Genomic DNA, 18,450 nt, shown 5'->3' with positions numbered 1-18,450 from the left:
AAGAATGGAGAGTGAGTGATATTCTAGTGAAAAGCACCTAGACGATGCTGGCTGTATGGTAAAAGCCAATGCCAAAAAGAAAAAGACGTCGAAAAATGTATTAACGAAAGAAATTAAACTACCCGGAAATAAGGCAGCCAGTACAGGAAACTTGGCACGTAATTTATGTTGTAATGATTAGCTACCACTACTCTTGCAACAGATTTCAAAGTGAATGGTGTATAATCTGCTCGGGAATGAAAAGAAAAAAAAAAGTTGTAATTAACTTTTTATAAATGCCAATAGTTGTTGACTAAAAAATCATCCAATATATTAACAACCAATGAGAAGCAATTTTTCCTATTTAATTAAAAAAAAAAAGAAAAAGTAACTTCAGGCTTCCCTATTGGCTAATACATTTTAAACAAACTTTTTTCATTAGCTCGCGAAAAAGTTATAGACTTTTCCAATTTCGCTAATTTGAAAACTGAGAACTCACAGTTGTTAAAAAAATGCACATTAAATTTCTCTTTCCACAATTAACCATATTTTCAATGAAATAAAAATTTACAATTTAAGGAAATATGATGTCACACAGAGCCTACAGAACCACATTATTATTCTCGTAGAGAAAAACGTTTTTCAAAATCATTGATCGATTGAGTTTTGTCCAGGATCAAACGGAAGTCCTGCCAAGAAAATTGCAAGGAAACGCGAGAAAAAGTCTTTTAGTAAAGACTCGCACTTCCTGAATTGCTTGATATACGGATAGCGTGGATATCGAAAAAACAAATCAGCATGCTGATTTGATCTTCGGATTCGCCATTCTTGCTTTTTTGGGCCTTGGCCAGTAAAAACAATCCTGTGGCTACTCAGCCTCCTTATTCGCCTGACTTGAGTCCTTGTGACTTTTTTCTCTTCCCGAAGTTGAAAAATCACCTCAAGGAAACTCATTTTGGGACAGTCGAAAACATTCAAACGGCTGTAACCGACCAACTGAAGGCTATTCCAGTAACGGAGTTCGAGCACTGCTATGAGGAGTGGAAGAAACGTCTCCAGCGCTGTGTGGCTTCAGAAGGAAGTTATTTTGAAGGTAACAATATAGAATTGTAATTCTTTTTGAATAAAATATTTTTAAAAAATCAGTCTCATTACTTAATTTACAGACATCGTATTCTTCCTCCTTGGGACTTCCGTTTGAAATTTTTTAAATCTAAATATTACACAGGCGTTGGAATCGTACAATCTTATCTAAAATTGGCATTTAAGAAGACAGCTCCTCTATCTAAAAACCTACGCTTAAAACCTCCTTAATAAAAACTTAGAGTTAATTAAAAAAGTTATTTAAAGGGCTGATTAAACCTACAAATCAGCACGTACCCAACATTTCATTCATAATTCCAGCTCTTAGAATTTCAGCCATTTAGAAAAGGTTGGATTTAATTGACATTTTATTAAAATTTATAACATTTAAGTAATTTTAATGCATTAAAATTTCATTTTACTATTGTTTAGAATTTATTAGAGGCCACAGATCCTAATTGCTGGTGGCCATTTCATCTGTAATAAATTTTTTGTTGTAATAATAATTAAAATGTTTATTACATTCTTCATTATTAAATAGACACTTTATTTTAACTCTACTCCAAATTATTCTCCTGATTTATCTTTAATTATGGCCCTTTATAATCATAATCATCACATACACAAGCGCATTAAAATAGGAAAAAAAGAGAAAGAGTTGGTATGTAGAAATTTGGAACACGAAGTGAAAACAAAATTTTAGACTTAAATTCGTTTTAGGCTGGAAACAAAGTGGAGCGGCGAGCAAAGCGGCGAAAACAAACACAAGTTAACATATGGGACCGCACATAGTGGGGAGCAAAACGAAGATAGAGCAACGCTACCAAGAGAGAGAGTAGAGCAACGCGTTGTGACATGTTTGATTTCTTCGCTCTCAACGCGCTCAATTTTCTAGGTTAAAATGGATATTGCTGCATTTATTGGGGTAGTTTTTTTTAAAGAAACCTCCTGTGGGACCAATAGGATCCTCTACATCACAACCGATTTGTGTTGGATAAGGAATGGGACAGGATTAAAGGGGTTAACATTGAAATTTGTCCTTTTCTTGATTAACATGCCTTCAACACTGGTTAGTATGTAATCAATGTCCTGTTTATATCATGAACACTGCAGCCTCCTATTACTAAGCTGCTGTAAATACCAAACTTTTCAAGGAAGAATTTTCGTATAGAAATAATTTCTCCATCATGTCTCGTCGTAAGGAGAACTCGAGTAAACTCGGTCACTGTGTGCATGTGACTCTTTGCTCGTCGGTCTCTTTGATTTGAAGCAACTATCATCGCGCCGCTTTGCTCGCCTCTCCACTATGTTTCCAGCTTTACAGATAAAAAAGGTTACTTAGAAAAAAAAAAAAAAAATTCAGATAAAGGAAACAATCCTACATGGGACTTATTTCATGAAAACTTAAATTTTATACAAAGTTTAACGGAAATCTTACTAAAAAAATATGAACATCTAACGTAAAGTGGCTATTTACGTTGGCTCATTTGATTCAAGGGACCTCAGGGCGTACATTCCCAATTTAAAACCAGATATAAAAAACAAATACAAGATCTATCCAGTAAGCGGAAGAACAAAAAAACTAAATTACAGGAAGAATGGGATAGAAATCTGGAAGATGCTAGGTCCGATGGGACAAAACTTTTGTAATGTACTGGAAAAGTGCCTGGAAAGTAACGGTTTCACTTTTCCAAAAAAACATTAATGATAAGGAAAAGAACTTGTGAAAATACCGGAAAATAGGTAATGGACAGATGGAAGGTTACATTTTAATGAATCTCTTGAACGGATGAGTGACTGGAGCAAAATCTGAGATAGTAGAAGAAAGAGAAAGATTTTTTTTTCTTTTTATGACGAATAGGAATTACGTCCACAGGATTTGGCAGTAATGCAACTGGGTAAAGCCCCCCGGATCAGGACGGTATAAGCCTGGAAATGTGGAAGTAAATGTGGATGCAGTGGGACGGACAGAAGTGGAGCCTTCATGTTTAAACGTGGTTTAAAGATAGAAAGCGATATTTATTTATTTTCAATAAACGATCTTCTTTTCTTCTCTACTTAGCAACGTCTTAAACCAGCCTGGGTCATCTCTAAATTCTTTTTTTTCATTATACCAAAAAGAATAAAATAAAAATAAATGAAGGCTAGAAAAAATTCAATTGTCTAGGAAGTTTCTGTAATAGTCCCTTTTTATCAGAAAAGGTGGCCACCAGGAGCGCCAAAATCTTCAAAGGAAAAATTCATAGCCGTAAACCTACGGGTTCAGATTGAAAATTTTTCTAGAAGTTGTAAACCTCCTAGCTAGGACCATAAACTATACTAAAATCATACTTTAGAGGGGATTCCCCCCATTCATACCCCCCTTTTCTAGAAGTATCCCTAATTAAATTTTACGGGAAAATTTGTCAAATAGATGTCGTACGTTTACTTCATTGTAATCACCATTGATGTTTCAATATAACATGTAGGAATCATTCTTGATAAGATCTCAAAATACTGAAAGATCTATTCCACGACACTCATAAAATAGGGCATGAAAGCCAGGCAATCTCTGAGCCAGCAATACCTGAGAAAGGCAAAAGAGACCATATCATAAACTTCTCCATATGGAAGAACTAGGAAACGATCAAAACCTGCAGAGAGAGTATAAACATTGAACGGAGCAGATTAAAGATGCTGTGATAAGACCTAGCAACAACTACAATAATAAATTTGCAAAATAAAAACACCTTAACAAAAACCATATTCGAACAAAAACATGCCACCGCAGAATCTGGCATCATAAAAGAGATCCAAAGAACAAAACCTTATTTAACCGATTGATGGTCACAAACTAAATGGGCATTAGAACACTTAAGATTTACAATAAATATAAGGAACACTCTTACACAAAGCAGTGCTGACCTTTGGGCAGCAAAAATATTTCAAACAGTCGACACCAAAGAGAATCAGTCGAAAACAAACTAGATTCACCTACTGAACTCTCAGCTTGAAGAGAAGATAAAAAGGTAGACGTAGACCCCATGCTAAAACAGGAAACTTGACTACTTATTCTGACGCAGAAGACCTAGTGCCATTACTATTATATTTTTAATAAAACTATTACAAATATTTATTTTAAATATCTAAATCTCCCCAAATTGGGATAGATCAGCGTCTCTGCCCAACTATTGATTATTAAACATGAAGATTATTGTATAGGCGATTACTTTACCTTACTTTATTACCACGTTTAAACATGAAGGCTCCACTTCTGTCCCTTCTGCATCCACATTTACTTCCACATTTCCAGGCTTATCCCGTCCTAATCCGGGGGCTCTTTACCCGGTTGCATTACTGCCAAATCCTGAGGACGTAACTCCTATTCGTCATTAAAAAAAAATCTTTCTCTTTCTTCCGCTATCTATTTTTCGTTCAAAAAGAAAAACGGTCACTTCCGTTGAAAAAAAAATCTGCACAAATGTAATACTTCCCATTTTCAAGGGGTAAGACACAATAAAAAACTTCCATTAACACTATAAACAGCCTACTCTGTCATTAAATGCCCCAGCCATTATTAATAACATTGTAATCCGCGTTCATTAATAAAAATTAATTGACCTAAAATTACAATTAACACCACTAGATGCATAAATGAAGTAAACAGGCGGCTAAACATTATTTAATTCCAGACATTGTCCAGATGATAAAATAAATGGAAGGAGAAACTAATTGTTGGCTAATTGAGTTTTACAATGGAAATCTACGTGTGACATCACCCACGCTCCAGACTCCAGTCCTCCAGTTGCTAACTGGATTCACATCCTTCCAGCCGCAATGATTTACAGCTAATGAAATTCTCTTTTAGCTATGACGTTCAACATCCAGAAATTCTATTATAATTCCAGAGTAAAATGGAGAAATTATACATATTGCCAATGGAATGACACTTCTCCATTTATTGAAACTAATTCAAGTTTGTTTTTTTGGGTATTTCTCTGTTAAAATTGTTAGGAAATGATTTACAATAATCAATAGTTGGGCAGAGACGCTGATCTATCCCATTTTGGGGAGATTTAGACATTTAAAATATATGTTTGTAACAATTCTTATTAAAAATATAATAAATAGATCTGGTGCGCTACCTTGGGTTCTACATAGACAAAAGACTCACGAGGAACCCACACACTAGACTTAATAGACATGCAATGACGAAACTTGCGAAACTGCTTTACAGACTACTTGGACGACGCTCCAAATTACCCATTGATCTCAAACGATTAATATACAGTACTATTCTCAAACCTATGTGGACTTAAGGACTAGAGCTGTGGGGTTCGGCCAAACCTACAAAACGTACGGACAGTACAAAACATTTCAGTCAAAACTCCTGTCGACAGATAGCTGACGCTCCTTTCTACGGTGACTAACCTCACTCTTCACACCGACCTCAACATTCCCTTCATAGACCAACTCGCCAAGACTAAATATAAAAAATTCCATACTACTCTCTCGACTAGCTCTAATCCTCTTGTACTGTCTCTCGCCTCCACTGACATCCCTAACAATACTCGCCAACTGAATCGCCAGTGGCCCCGCGACTTCCTTACAGTCTGAAGAACTAATCTCTACTCTCTCCTCCTCACACTCTCATCTTCACATTCTCCTCTCTTCTATAGAGAGTGCTACCGCTGGGTAGCTTCTCTCCTCCTGCTCTTCCCGCACCAGTTCATCTTATTCACCTCCTATTTACTTATTGTATATATTTATACAAATCGTAATTTACAAAATAAATAAATAAATAAAAATATAATAGTAATGGCACAGGACACTTTATTTTAAGTTCAGATTATACAAAAACAATTTTTGCACAATCAATAAAACTTGTCTGAGAATGCTAATTTCCATTTCGCATTAATTGAAGAAAATTAACGATCGAAGTAAATAATAAAAAAAAAAAATCTTAGCGAGGAAACCTTTATTTTGTCTGGGATGGGATTATTATTTTTCGTTCGCAGTAAATTGACACAAGACATAATAAAGGACAATGCCTTAAGATTAAGTTATTAAGCGCTTTATAAAATGAATATAAGGAGAGTTCCAAGTAGGAATGTACAGCGGTAACCATGGTAGCAAGATTAGAAGTAAAGCTAAAAAGATAAATGCGAAGCAAAGTTAAGAAGTGAAAAAAAAAGAGGACAAAACGAAGAAACAGATAAAGGATAAACCATGAGAATAGGGTTAAATATAAAAATAAAGTTAAATTAATTATAACAGATAATAAAGACGAAGTAACGCAGGAGAACAAGGTGAAGAAATTGGTGAAGAAAATGGTCGAAAGATAGCATAAAAAGAAGAAGAAGAAGAATAAAAATGTTGCAAACGAGGATGCTGAAATTGAAGAATTGGAAAAGGATGAAGCCCACGGAAGACGATGAATGTAAGAAAGATGAAAAAGAGGATAAAGATAATGCGGAAGCCAAACTTACAAACCTATTGAAAGCGCAAAGACAAATTTGACTTAAGGCTTGAGGTTTACCAAGAATCTGCTGTACACCACCTTTTATCACACAAAGGTTGAACTTTTGGGACAGTATTAATAGTATAGGCAATAACGGCAGTGAGATCAATTAAATTTAGATCACATTCTAAACGTTGAAAACGTTCAAATCTTCCTAAACAGCAATAATGGTTGGAAGATTACAAAATTTAAAAAAAAAAATCTATAAGTTGTAATTACAGTGAAAAGATGTGTAAAATGTTCAATGAAAATTACACGAAATGCAGTTTAAAGTCTTAAATTGCATCTTCCAAAGTTTTTGGAAAAGTTTGTTGCATCAGATCAGGGAATACTTCTAAGCAGTGCACTCTATGAGCCATGTAACAGAACTTCTTCCGAGGTTTTCACAAATGCACATGTGAATCATAAATTCACCCACCAAAAGTTAAGTTTACACATGATAGATAATAAAATGAATACTGTTATTTATTAAAATCAAGTATTTGTGATGTTTTTTTGACAATAGAACAAACAAACGCCCCCATTTTAAACAAAACAATCTACCACAGAATGCAAAATGCAAAATATACCAACCAAAAACAGATTCAAAAACATTTTAACAAAACCATATTTGTATAAAAACAAGACACCGCAGAATCTGGCATCATAAAAGAGATCCAAAGAACAAAACCTTATTTAACCGATTGATGGTCACAAACTTAATGAGCATTAGAACACTTAAGATTTATATAAATAAAAGGAACACCCTTACACAAAGCAGTACTGAACTTTGGGCAGCAAAAATATTTCAAACAGTCGACACCAAAGAGAGTCAGTTGAAAACAAATGAAAATCTAGTCAATAACTTGTGTTCACAAACTTTCTTCATCCAAAAAGCTCGAAAAATACTTACAATTAAAGTCAATTGAAGTCAAAAATGCCAATCAAAATTTGCTCAACACCAACGCTCCTGAATTCGACTTAATTCTGAATTAAGTAAGTAATAAATTGAATGATACGAGAAATAACTTACTCATGCTTGCTAACGTTTCGTGTACTTTCCATAAAGCTGCAAGGACAGAAGAACACGATTCCTTCAAATTAATCTCTAATTAACCTTCTTTCTACTCCTTTCAATTTTTCTGGAGAGTACATATTTTTGAAATAAAACTACCCAACTAAAATTCACTGTAGATGATAAACTCGATTATAAGGAAATTGCGAGGTGATTGAATGCAGAATACTTCATGAGTTTGTCATCTCTTCTGTCCTGGAGGAATCACAGATAAAAAAAAAGAAAAAGGAAGAATAGAAATTTCAAAGATTTGGATACTTTAAACGGCAGTGGAAACGAGGAGAAAATGTTTAGTAGATGCTTCATTCATCCAGAGTGTGCCACAGGAGGAGTTCTAAAAAAATATAGTTTTCCTCAATTAATGAAGAAATCCTTATAAGTGGATTTATGTATAGGTGATTAAAGACCACTCAAATGGACAAAAAATGATGTCATCCTCAGGAGGTGGAAGTAACAGAATCAGTGGCTTCAAAGATCGAAAAAAAAAACAGAAGTTAAGAGATAGTTCGATCGGTCTTCTAAGAATACCATCTGATAAATGGCCAATACATACTCATTTTTGAAACTAATTATAGTTAGTGTATCCTAAAATTTGCTTTAATGATCAATTATCGTCTAAGTTGATCAAACGTTACCATAATTAGTCCAAAACCACAATAAGAACAATATTAATCATAGTTACAAGTTCATTTTTATTTTAGGTTCACTCAAATTGTTGTTACCAATCAAATATTTACTTTTGATGCTAAATATTAATTCTAAAGTAATAAATTGGTAAAACAAAATCGATTAAACGATTATAAAATACAATAAAATAATTATTCGCCTTCGTGCTGCTCCATCGTGGTGTAAAAATAAGGTATATGCGCTATCCTTTATACAAAAAGCACTTACCTGCCCCTTTTTTTGGACTAAAAAGGAAGTTTTCTGGAAAGCCAACTTGTTCCGAATAGAAAATGCACTGTAAATAGATGCATGTACATAGAATAGAAAATCTACATGTAGACAGTATTTCCGGATCTACTTAGTTGCTTAGCTAAAAATTCTAAACTTTTTGTGACTCCATATTGTAATAAGATGGTGTTTTGTGTACAAGAAATCCATAAAGATTTTACCTTAACATCACGACCAGAGCCGGATTTTCCTATAGGCTAACTATGCTTCAGCCTAGGGCCTCAAGATCAAGAGGGGCCTACATTCAAATTGTTAGCAAAATTAAAATTACACTATTCTAAAAACAGTGAACACTAAAACACTGAACCGAAAATAAGGAGAAATCCTATGCATATGACTAATAAACAAACATAAAAACGTATTGGTTAAGATCAACGCGTTCGGCTCATTGGGTCTGTTCGTTTATACGAATGAGGGCCTCATAAGTGGAACAGCCTAGGGCAGGGGTCGGCAACCCGCGGCTCGGGAGCCGCATGCGGCTCTTTTATCCAAATTTTGTGGCTCTTCAGCCTGTCCAAAATAAATTGTATACTATTTCAATTTTACTGAAACGAATGAATATTTCATTTATTGAATTAAAGATATTTTTTCAAAAAGCATTTTAAATGTGATAGGTTAGAAATTGAATAGAATTATATTAAAATATAGTACGTTATATAGCCATTTTCATTCAAACACAGGTTCAGTTATTATTTATTTGTTTATTTACTTTGCAATAAAATAAATATATAAAACATTTAAATGTTATTGAATATCATAAAATAATAATTTATGAATACAAATGTTCTGCAGAGTTTTTTACACTATCATCCTTGCGGCTCTTGTTAAGATTTATTAAAATTATTTAAGGAAAAATGGCTCTCTACTTAAAATAGGTTGCCGACCCCTGGCCTAGGGCCTCTTTTCATCTAATTTCCGGCCCTGATCACGACAATCTAATTGTTATTTTTGATGATGAATCGGTGGTAAGTGGTTAATCAATTAGTTTTGGATTTAGAAAAATCCAATGATTCTGTGACCTACAGCCAATTATGGAAGTCACTAGAATATCTAAAAGTTGAAGTGGTCATACTTTATTAAAAGAATGTATGTAGGAGCGTGCCAAATCTCGATCAAAGATGGTAAAACGGACTCAGGCTCATTTAGAAAATCCAAAGATCTAAACCAAGATTGTGCCACCCAAACTTATTAAAATAATATATTTCTCCCAAAATGTTGTAGGAGTTTAAATGCGCCCAAGTAAAAGTTATGGGCGTATCCTAAAATATCGTATATCAGCTCAGTTCTGTTTATGGTCAGAAGACGAAGTAGTAGTAATAAGTAATTGCCTATTTTTTCAGGCGGAGCTTAAACGTCCAACTACCAATTAGGTGTCGTGGACGGAGGCGACTAACAAACATACTTTACTGTAAATTTCTTTTATTAACCATTAAATAAAATCGGAATTGAATAAGACCAGGAATCGAACCCAGTACCACAATTCATATTAGCTTCGCAGGTCTAGTCTCTAACCGCTCGGCTACCGTGGCGCCTAACAAAGTAGTAATGGCTCACGATAGGCATGATGCTAAATTCATAGTCAAAAAACTATTAACTATAAACTAACTATGAAGAAAGATGATTTAAATAGAGAAAAAAACAGAGTATTTTGTTGTAGATGAAGAAGGGAAAGACATGGTGTTAAGTCAAGGAACAATCAACAACGTGAAACACGTTGGAATAATTCAAATTTGTGAAAAGAAACAAAGACTAAAGAGTGTACAAAGCCAGAAGAGTTCTAAGAAGGCTGAACAGTGTGCTACAGCGCAGAACAAGTAGAAATGAAAAGAAAGTTTAGAAAGAATCTAGAAAGCAATGGTGGAAATACGAGTTGATTATAAAGGCTTAACCTTCAAAAAGTGGAATTAGACAGAAAGGGAAAGTACAAAAATCTATAATCTATCTAATTTGCATATAATAAAGATGATTATTTCGTTTAGATATTTTAAAAACTAAGAATCAGTAGAATTTTGTGTTTGAATTCCTAAGGCTTCTTTTTAATGATATTTCTAACGATTGCTTTTTTTTTGCATTTACAAAACTTCAATCCAAAAAACATTAACAGATTCATTTTAATGTCAAATCCATCCTCTGAATATTCAAATAATAAAATACCTCAATAATTTGCTGAGCAAAATTCTAACTATATCAAGAAATGTTCACCAAGAAAGCAAAATGTCTGTGGTTGCTTATCATTTAAATGAAATCTTAAAAGTTGTGATGAAATTCTATTCAGAATCACATTCTACCAAATTTGGTAAAAATCTGTTTTCCGTCTATCAAAAAAATATAATCTTATTTTGATGAAAACTTTTCCTTAATCTTGTACGATCATTTTTCTTACAGCATAAAATCATAGATCTTAGATACCATAAAAAGAATCAAAGACCTTCAAAAAACTAGTATACTAACTTTTGCAAAAAATCACTGGAAAAATCGATGAAGTCTTCAACAACAGTCTTCTTAGATGTGGTTCTTTGCTTTCCACCACTCACAATTCTCGAAATAGAATATTTTGAATAACACAGGCAAATCTGGTTCAAATAAATAATATAATGTTATTTAATGGCTAATTATTATTATTTAAATAAATATTTTATTCAAAAATTACATTATAATCAAACAAAATCAACCTTTTTTTGTCACATAATCAATCTTAAACATGTAACTGAATCTGCTTTATGATAAGAAATCTTTAGCTGAACTTTACAAGTACAAAAATGAATGTTCAACTGATTTCAATTCAATTTTCGTATATAAAAAAGTTAGTTATTAACATATACCGATCATTTGAATATAATTTTATCGATTATACATATAATAAATACATAAAAAACTTGAAATAGGAATTGATTTCACCAAAAAGTGAAATTGTACTTACAATTTTATAGCTTTCTTCTTCAATAATTTTCACGTAAGAATTAAGCGACAAATGATTACAAATCATTAAATTTTATTAACTAAGTTTTATTATTTAATCAATTTAACACAAATTTAACAATAAATAAATTACTAAATAAGAAGGAGAAACTGCACAATAAGGACTATACGTAAGATGGGATCCACAGACAATGGCGGCTTCACAAAGTGCAGGATGCTGTGCTGTAAAGGAAGATCAAAATTATAATATATTAATTAAAAGTGATTATAATTAAAAGAAACTTTAAAATTAAATATAAAATAAAAAATTAATAACTAAAATCGTATTAATATTTAGTCCTGAATTAAAAAAAAAAAGTAATGATATCTTTGGTGGCTTTTTAAAAAAATAATTAATGTGAAATTCTAATTTAATAATTGCTTTAATATTGTCTAATTAAAAAATAAAATTTAATACAAATATAATTAAATTATTAATTAATATTATATATATTGTAACTCATTAACTGGATACCCCCACCCATAGTTCTCATTATCAAGTAACAAGTGCAAGATGAACGTTTAATCCCTGACGTAAGCATAATTTTAATTAATAATTTTTTAAGATAAAGTTGAGATTTATGCAAGTAATTATGTTACAATTTATTAATTAGATGATAAACTTTAAAATGGTATAAAATTCATTAAGATTAATGTTGGATTAATTTGTTAAAATATGTTTAAAAAGTTAGGGTCTATGAAAATTCAAAATGGCCTTCAGATTGGGCTATTTCATGACCAATAAACTATTTTAACTTTTTTAATCATGAAATCAAGTTTAAAAATGAACTATAATAAACAAAATAATTATCTGAAGTGTTTTTAATTAGATTTTTGACATTAATTGAAGGCTGGTAAGTTCATTTAAGTAATTTTTGGTGGATAAACTTCAGAGGGAAGAAAAAACGTACTTAAAATTGATTTTGTAAAGCTAAAGTTGAAGATTTAATCAAGAAATTCTGTTATAAATTTATGAATTAGATGTTATAGTTTAAAAATGGTGTAAAATTCATTAAGATTAATGTTGGATTAATTTGTTAAAAATATGATTGAAAAAATTGGGGATGTCTAGGAAATCCAATATGGCCGTTCATATTGGGGGCTATATTTGGTATCAATTATTGTTAATGTTTCATTAAATTAAGTTAAAAATGGATCTTACTTGTATTTTTATGATAAAATATTAATTATTCGAAATGAATTTAATTTAGGTTTTACGAATCTTGAATGCTGTTAAGATCATTCTAGTGATCTTAGTGAATAAGCTGTTCATTTAGAAGGAAAAGCATATCAAATTTTGACCATTTAGTTCAATTTATTGTAATAAAACAAAGTTAAATAATCAATTATTCATTATTTATTATTACAACTGAATCAATTTAAATATTTTTAACTGAATTAAATTGTAAATGCTGAAAAAATTTACTCAGTAATTTAGGTATAAAATTGTTCAGCAATATCTCGGTGATAACTGCATTCATTATATGCACAATTATGCAATATATTTTACTAAGGATTAACACTTTGTCGAAGTAAATGTAATTTATAATTTGGAAAAATCAGATAAAAGTTTTCATAAAAACCCAAAGTTTTGTCTTTATTATAAAGTTAAAGCTTTGTTTTTAGGTAGGACATTTATGGATATGAATCATTGGTAGGTACCATAACTTAAGTTTAGGGCATTGTAGAATAGAATTTACTGACTTAGCAGTTATATTATTTTTCTTTTTTGGCCTTCTCTTGATTATTTTACTAAATTATTTACTTTATTTTTTTATGTATTTTGTGAAAAGTTAAATTGGTGGGTCTATATATGTAAAGAAGTAAATGTTTATCTACATGAATTTGGTTATTTTGGGCCTTATGGCAAATATGTAAAATGTACTACTTTCTGTTTTACCAGTGAATTTATAAATACTGGTAACTTTACCACAAAATACAGGGTTAATTTCATAAATAAAGATAAAAAGATGAAAAGGTATTTGTATAAGTTTAAATTAAAAAAAGATTAGTCAACTTCTGAAGTAGATTACTCGTTAAGAAGTTTGTTTTTATTTTAATGCACGAGTAATTTCAGTTATCTTTAATTAGATGTTTGTATTCTTTTAATTTCACGATGAAGATTTAATTTTTTGTATTTTTTTTTTTTAAATGTCATTTTATTTGAATTTTTTATTTTCCAAGTGCCTTCAAAAAGGTTTTAGAAGTATCAGGTTATTATGTAACAGAACATCTTACTAACAGCTGTTAGTATAGTGTTTAATTATTACAGAATTAGATAGGTTAAGACATTTGTATGTACATTCAGATTTAATCTTTCTTAATTTGTTTTTTTTTTTTTTTATAATAAAAGACTAACAATAAGACTTATAATTTCAAATTTTAAATAGAAATTTGGTTTTTGGATTTTTACAGTAAGAGGTTAACAAATATAAATCAATAACTTGCTAACCTAATTGCCAAAATTGGCTTTGAAAAGATACTTAAAAAGTAGTTATTAGTTAACACAAAGGGTATTTTAACTATAGTAAATTATATGTAAAGTACCTGGATTTTATGGAATTCCTTGACTTCGTTAGTGGTGAAATCCTTATCCAGTAATATTCTTCCCTTTCTACGCAGTATTTCTTCAAAGCATAAACTTTTCAATATTCTTCCAGTTTTGAATTAATTTATACACTTTGCACTTGATTAGAAATCCCTAAGTAATCACTTGACAAATTTTTAACTCTATCTCAAAACTTGGGTTAAAATTTTAGTTCCATAGGTTGTATGTATAGATCTCAACTTCTATTCTTAAAAAATGCAAATTGATCCTAGAAAAAAACATAATATGATTTAAAAAGTAATAAAATTATGTTAATTACTTCTTGTTTTCAATTTGCTACTTAAAATTTGCCTAAATTGCAAGTTCGAGGATTCGCAGTGAGTTCTAGTGTCCGTGTGCTTAGTGAAAGCAGCTTTTTATCAAGACTTTAGGTAAAGTATGCTTGCTTTAAAGTTAAAATATTTGCAGTTGAACTTAAGAAAGATCTATTCTTATTAATTGCATTCAAATATATCTTAAATATTAATTAATAACTAAAAATCATATTAGAAATAACTATATGTTGATTTGAAAAGACGGGGCGGGACCCTATCCCCACGGCACCACAGCCACACGAGGCTTATTGTGCCTTCCCCTTAAACCTAGTAGGTGAAACCTCTCCTCCTAAGGGTACGTTCACAACGGAGCTGTGAGCATAGATGATAGCGGAGATGATAGCAGTGATGCATCAGCGCTTATAGAATAACCTAGTACATTCTTATGTGAGCGTGCACAACGAAGCTTCGACTAGTGACACATACGCGCTGCTATAAACGAGCATAGATGATAGAATTGAATTTTTCATTTTTCTGCTAGCTGAACTCCAGTATCGGAGCTTCAAAATGGAGGTAGAAAAATTAATTAGTGCTGTCTTTACTCATTATTTTTGGTTATTATTTTATTATTTACTTTTAAACAATATTTTGTTTTTTAAATCGTGCTTACATTTATTTTCATGTGTATTTATTTGTTTTTCCTCAATATAACCTTACCTCAGAGTTATCACTAGTTTTTCTTCTATAGTTATAGGATTTCCATGACAATTTTTCCTACGTTTTCTTAATTTTGGCTTTATTTTTTCTAAAATTTAGTCAAATGTGGTTGGACCCATCCTCACATATTCAAAAAAACGATCCGGATAATTTCTAAGTTCCTTATATAAATAGTGAAATTCGCCTAAAGTACTTCGTTTTTTTATTTATGGTATGTACATGATATTTTCTAAAGCGTTTTTTTCTTTAAATATACCATTTGGTTGCTGGGGAACATAAAAACTCTTCTTCACTTCTCGACATGTTGCATGTATCACAGCTCCGTTGTGCACACTAATCAGCGATTATATTTTACTCTATCAGCTATCATCTCTGCTATCATCTATACTCACAGCTCCGTTGTAAACGTACCCTAAGAAGGTCGAGAGCTTTCCCTACTAGTTCCTTCTGCGCTGTTATCTCCTTTGGCCTCAAGGTTTCAAAGATGTCATAGCGCAGTCTCTCAATTGCAACGCAATCGAACAACAGGTGAGAGGCCGTTTCCTCCACTTCCTGGCACAATCTGCACAAAGGTTCCGAGCTAATAAGCCCTATCTTGTGCAGGTGCTTTCTGAACCTTCCGTGCCCCGTGAGTAGGGCCTGTAATCAGAGTAATCTGATTCCTGCCTAAACCTAGAGTCACTTTAGTTCTTTGTTTGCACAACAAGGGCATAACCCTCTTGCTGTGTTTGACCCCTGGAAGCATCACCCAGTACTTTTCGTGTTCTCTCCAGATCCAGTCTCTGAGAGCCTCACGAACTGCACCCCTAGTGATCCCCAGGACTGGTTCCGGACCAGTGAAGGGAGTATTAGCTCCATTCCTGGCCAACTGATCAGCTATTTCGTTCCCCTTGATCCCCACATGGCCCGGCACCCATTCCAATCGGAGTTTGTTGTGCCGAGCCAGTTGATCTAGGGCCTTTTTACATTCCCAGACCAGGGAAGAGGTAATTCTGAAGGAAGAGAGGGCCTTCAGTGCCGCTTGACTGTCCGAAAAAATGCAAATCTCCCTATTTCTAAGATCCATTCGCAGATTTTCCCCAGCGCAAGCTCTAATGGCAAAGACCTCGGCCTGAAATACAGTAGCGTATCTCCCAAGAGGACTCTCAATGAGTGCCTTAGGTTTAGCCCCATACACTCCAGCTCCGGTCCCTAACTATATGTTAATATGAACATGATATTTCTAATTTTCAGGTGTTTTTAGTGCATATAGTGTTAAACTCAGCTTACTGGAGAAGCAGTAAGCCATGCTTCTAGAAGCTTTAAAGTAAGCGAAATTCATATATTCAGCATTACTGTAAAAAATATACAAATTTCTTTTATATTAAATTAATACATTATTTTTTGGTCAAATTACAGGTGTCTAGTGAATTAGGGGCTTCTAGTGTTAATGTTCAGTGTTTAGTTTCTTTCTCTTAGCTTACTGGAGAAGCAGTAAGCCATGCTTCTGGAAGCTTTAAAGTAAGCAAAATTTATTCATTATATCCATATATTTATGTGTAATGTCCAGTCTTTTAAATACAGAAAATAATTTAAAACGATTTCTTACGGATTCTAGGTGTAGTGTCTAGTGTGGGAGCACATCGTGATGCTGTGGTGTGCCTGAAAACCGTAATCTTCCTGAAACAATAAGGTAGGAAAAAGTTTTTTTTTTTGTAATTAATTTGTTTTCATAATAAAATTGTATTTAGAATTTAACCTATTTTAATGAATAGTGCACATTGTGCTCAGTAAATACTTTATTTAAGTTGATTTGTTTCCTTTTTCTAATTTCTTAATGAAAAGAAGTACTCGTACATTTCAGCTTTTTCTTTTTTCACTAATGAAATGTCAACCATCTGTCAGGGATACGGAAAAACTTTCAATTATTGTTAACATCAATTTTAAACATTTAGAAACCCTTCTTATTGGCTTTCCCAGATTAAAAAAAAATGTTTAAAATGATAATGATTAAGCTGTGCATGAATTTAGTTTTACCAACGTTAATACACAATGTGTTGGAATCGTTTAGTGTACAATAAATGGGGTACATTTCTAGGACTATTTTTCTAGGATCCTTACAAAATGAACCACTTTCCTAAATCCTGAAATAAAAATAACAGGACTAAAACTATCAGCTTGCAGAATTTATAGATTAAGATGATTCGAAACAAAAAAAAAACTAACTCCATTCAATTAAAGGGCGGCCCTTTCTATTGAACTTAATTGAAATATCAGTTTGGAATTCTGTTCAGATTTTCCTTTAACGAGTTATCCTGAATACACACACACATATTCTGGGGAAGGAGGGATACGAGATGGTGATGATGGGGAGAGGGTGGGAGAGAGAGAGACTTTAAACACCAATTATATTGTTATTGAAGAGCTCTCAAAAAAATAATCACGGTTAAGACTTCAAATTGAGCACTTGAAGCAATTGTAATCTACAGAGAGATGAGAGAAAATTGAAAGTTGAAATGGAAAAAGTTTAAACCACGTTGTTTTTAAAGAAACGTTCTATAATAAAATTGGGATTTCCATCGAAATGAGAAGCTTTCCATTCGTGAAAATTTTGAAATATTAGTAAAAAAAAAAATGTAAAGCTTCAGTTTAATCAGAGTTCTGTTTAATTAAGATTGAATTTAAAGCATGCTAAGTCATGAAGTCAGCCATACTTGCCTGCCTGTACTTGGTTGATGATGATTCAATTGGTGTGGTTGTTCAAACAAAAGAAACACAAGTTTGGTTGATCTTTACAATAGCCCACGGAGGTGTGGCCTATTTATTTTAAGCGCATGCGCAGTACAGCACACTTACCGTTGACTTTTTAAACTACTTCCCGCCAATGTTCAATATATTATTTTTAAATTTCTCAACTTCCCGCTAATGTGCTGTATATAATTTTTTTGAATTTCTTAGCTATTTATTTTTAGTGAGCATGCGCAGTACACTCACACTTAGTAACTGCTTCGTCTGAGTGAAGATGGAGAGATGAAAGTTTCAAAATTTTGAATGAGTGTTGGTTTCATTAGTAATAGATATGTAGGTCCGAAGTGTGTTAAGTATGAAAAGAAGTCATTCTTCCATGGGCGATCAAATGAGAGCATTATTTAAGGGAGTAAATAAATTGTACTAACAGAAGGATAGGGATTGCATTGAATAAGGTAGGCTTCTTTTCTTTTGTTTTTCATGTGTCTGAATTACAAATTAGAGTTGTGTGTGGATTAGTTTGGTAGTGAGGGGGGTGTGGGGGGCACAGCCCCCCACGAAAATTTTTTTAAATAAAATTTTCAATCTTGAATTAATAATTCGAAGTGATTCTGAT

General features: G+C 32.4%; 1 long non-coding RNA gene across 1 annotated transcript; it reads right to left on the bottom strand.

Moving 5' to 3' along the window:
• Positions 1 to 11,228: 11,228 nt before the first annotated feature.
• LOC141446544 (uncharacterized) lies at positions 11,229 to 16,923 on the bottom strand. The gene is made up of 3 exons (XR_012453780.1): positions 16,696 to 16,923; positions 14,076 to 14,344; positions 11,229 to 11,711 (listed from the first exon to the last, which is right to left on the bottom strand). It is a non-coding gene; the product is annotated as an uncharacterized lncRNA (long non-coding RNA).
• Positions 16,924 to 18,450: the final 1,527 nt, after the last annotated feature.

The sequence above is a fragment of the Rhodnius prolixus genome, unplaced genomic scaffold (assembly GCF_049639745.1).
Source record: "Rhodnius prolixus isolate KJV_2025 unplaced genomic scaffold, Rpr scaffold_7, whole genome shotgun sequence".
NCBI classification, from domain to species: Eukaryota; Metazoa; Arthropoda; class Insecta; order Hemiptera; family Reduviidae; genus Rhodnius; species Rhodnius prolixus.
This window is presented reverse-complemented; position numbering and strand designations above follow the sequence as displayed.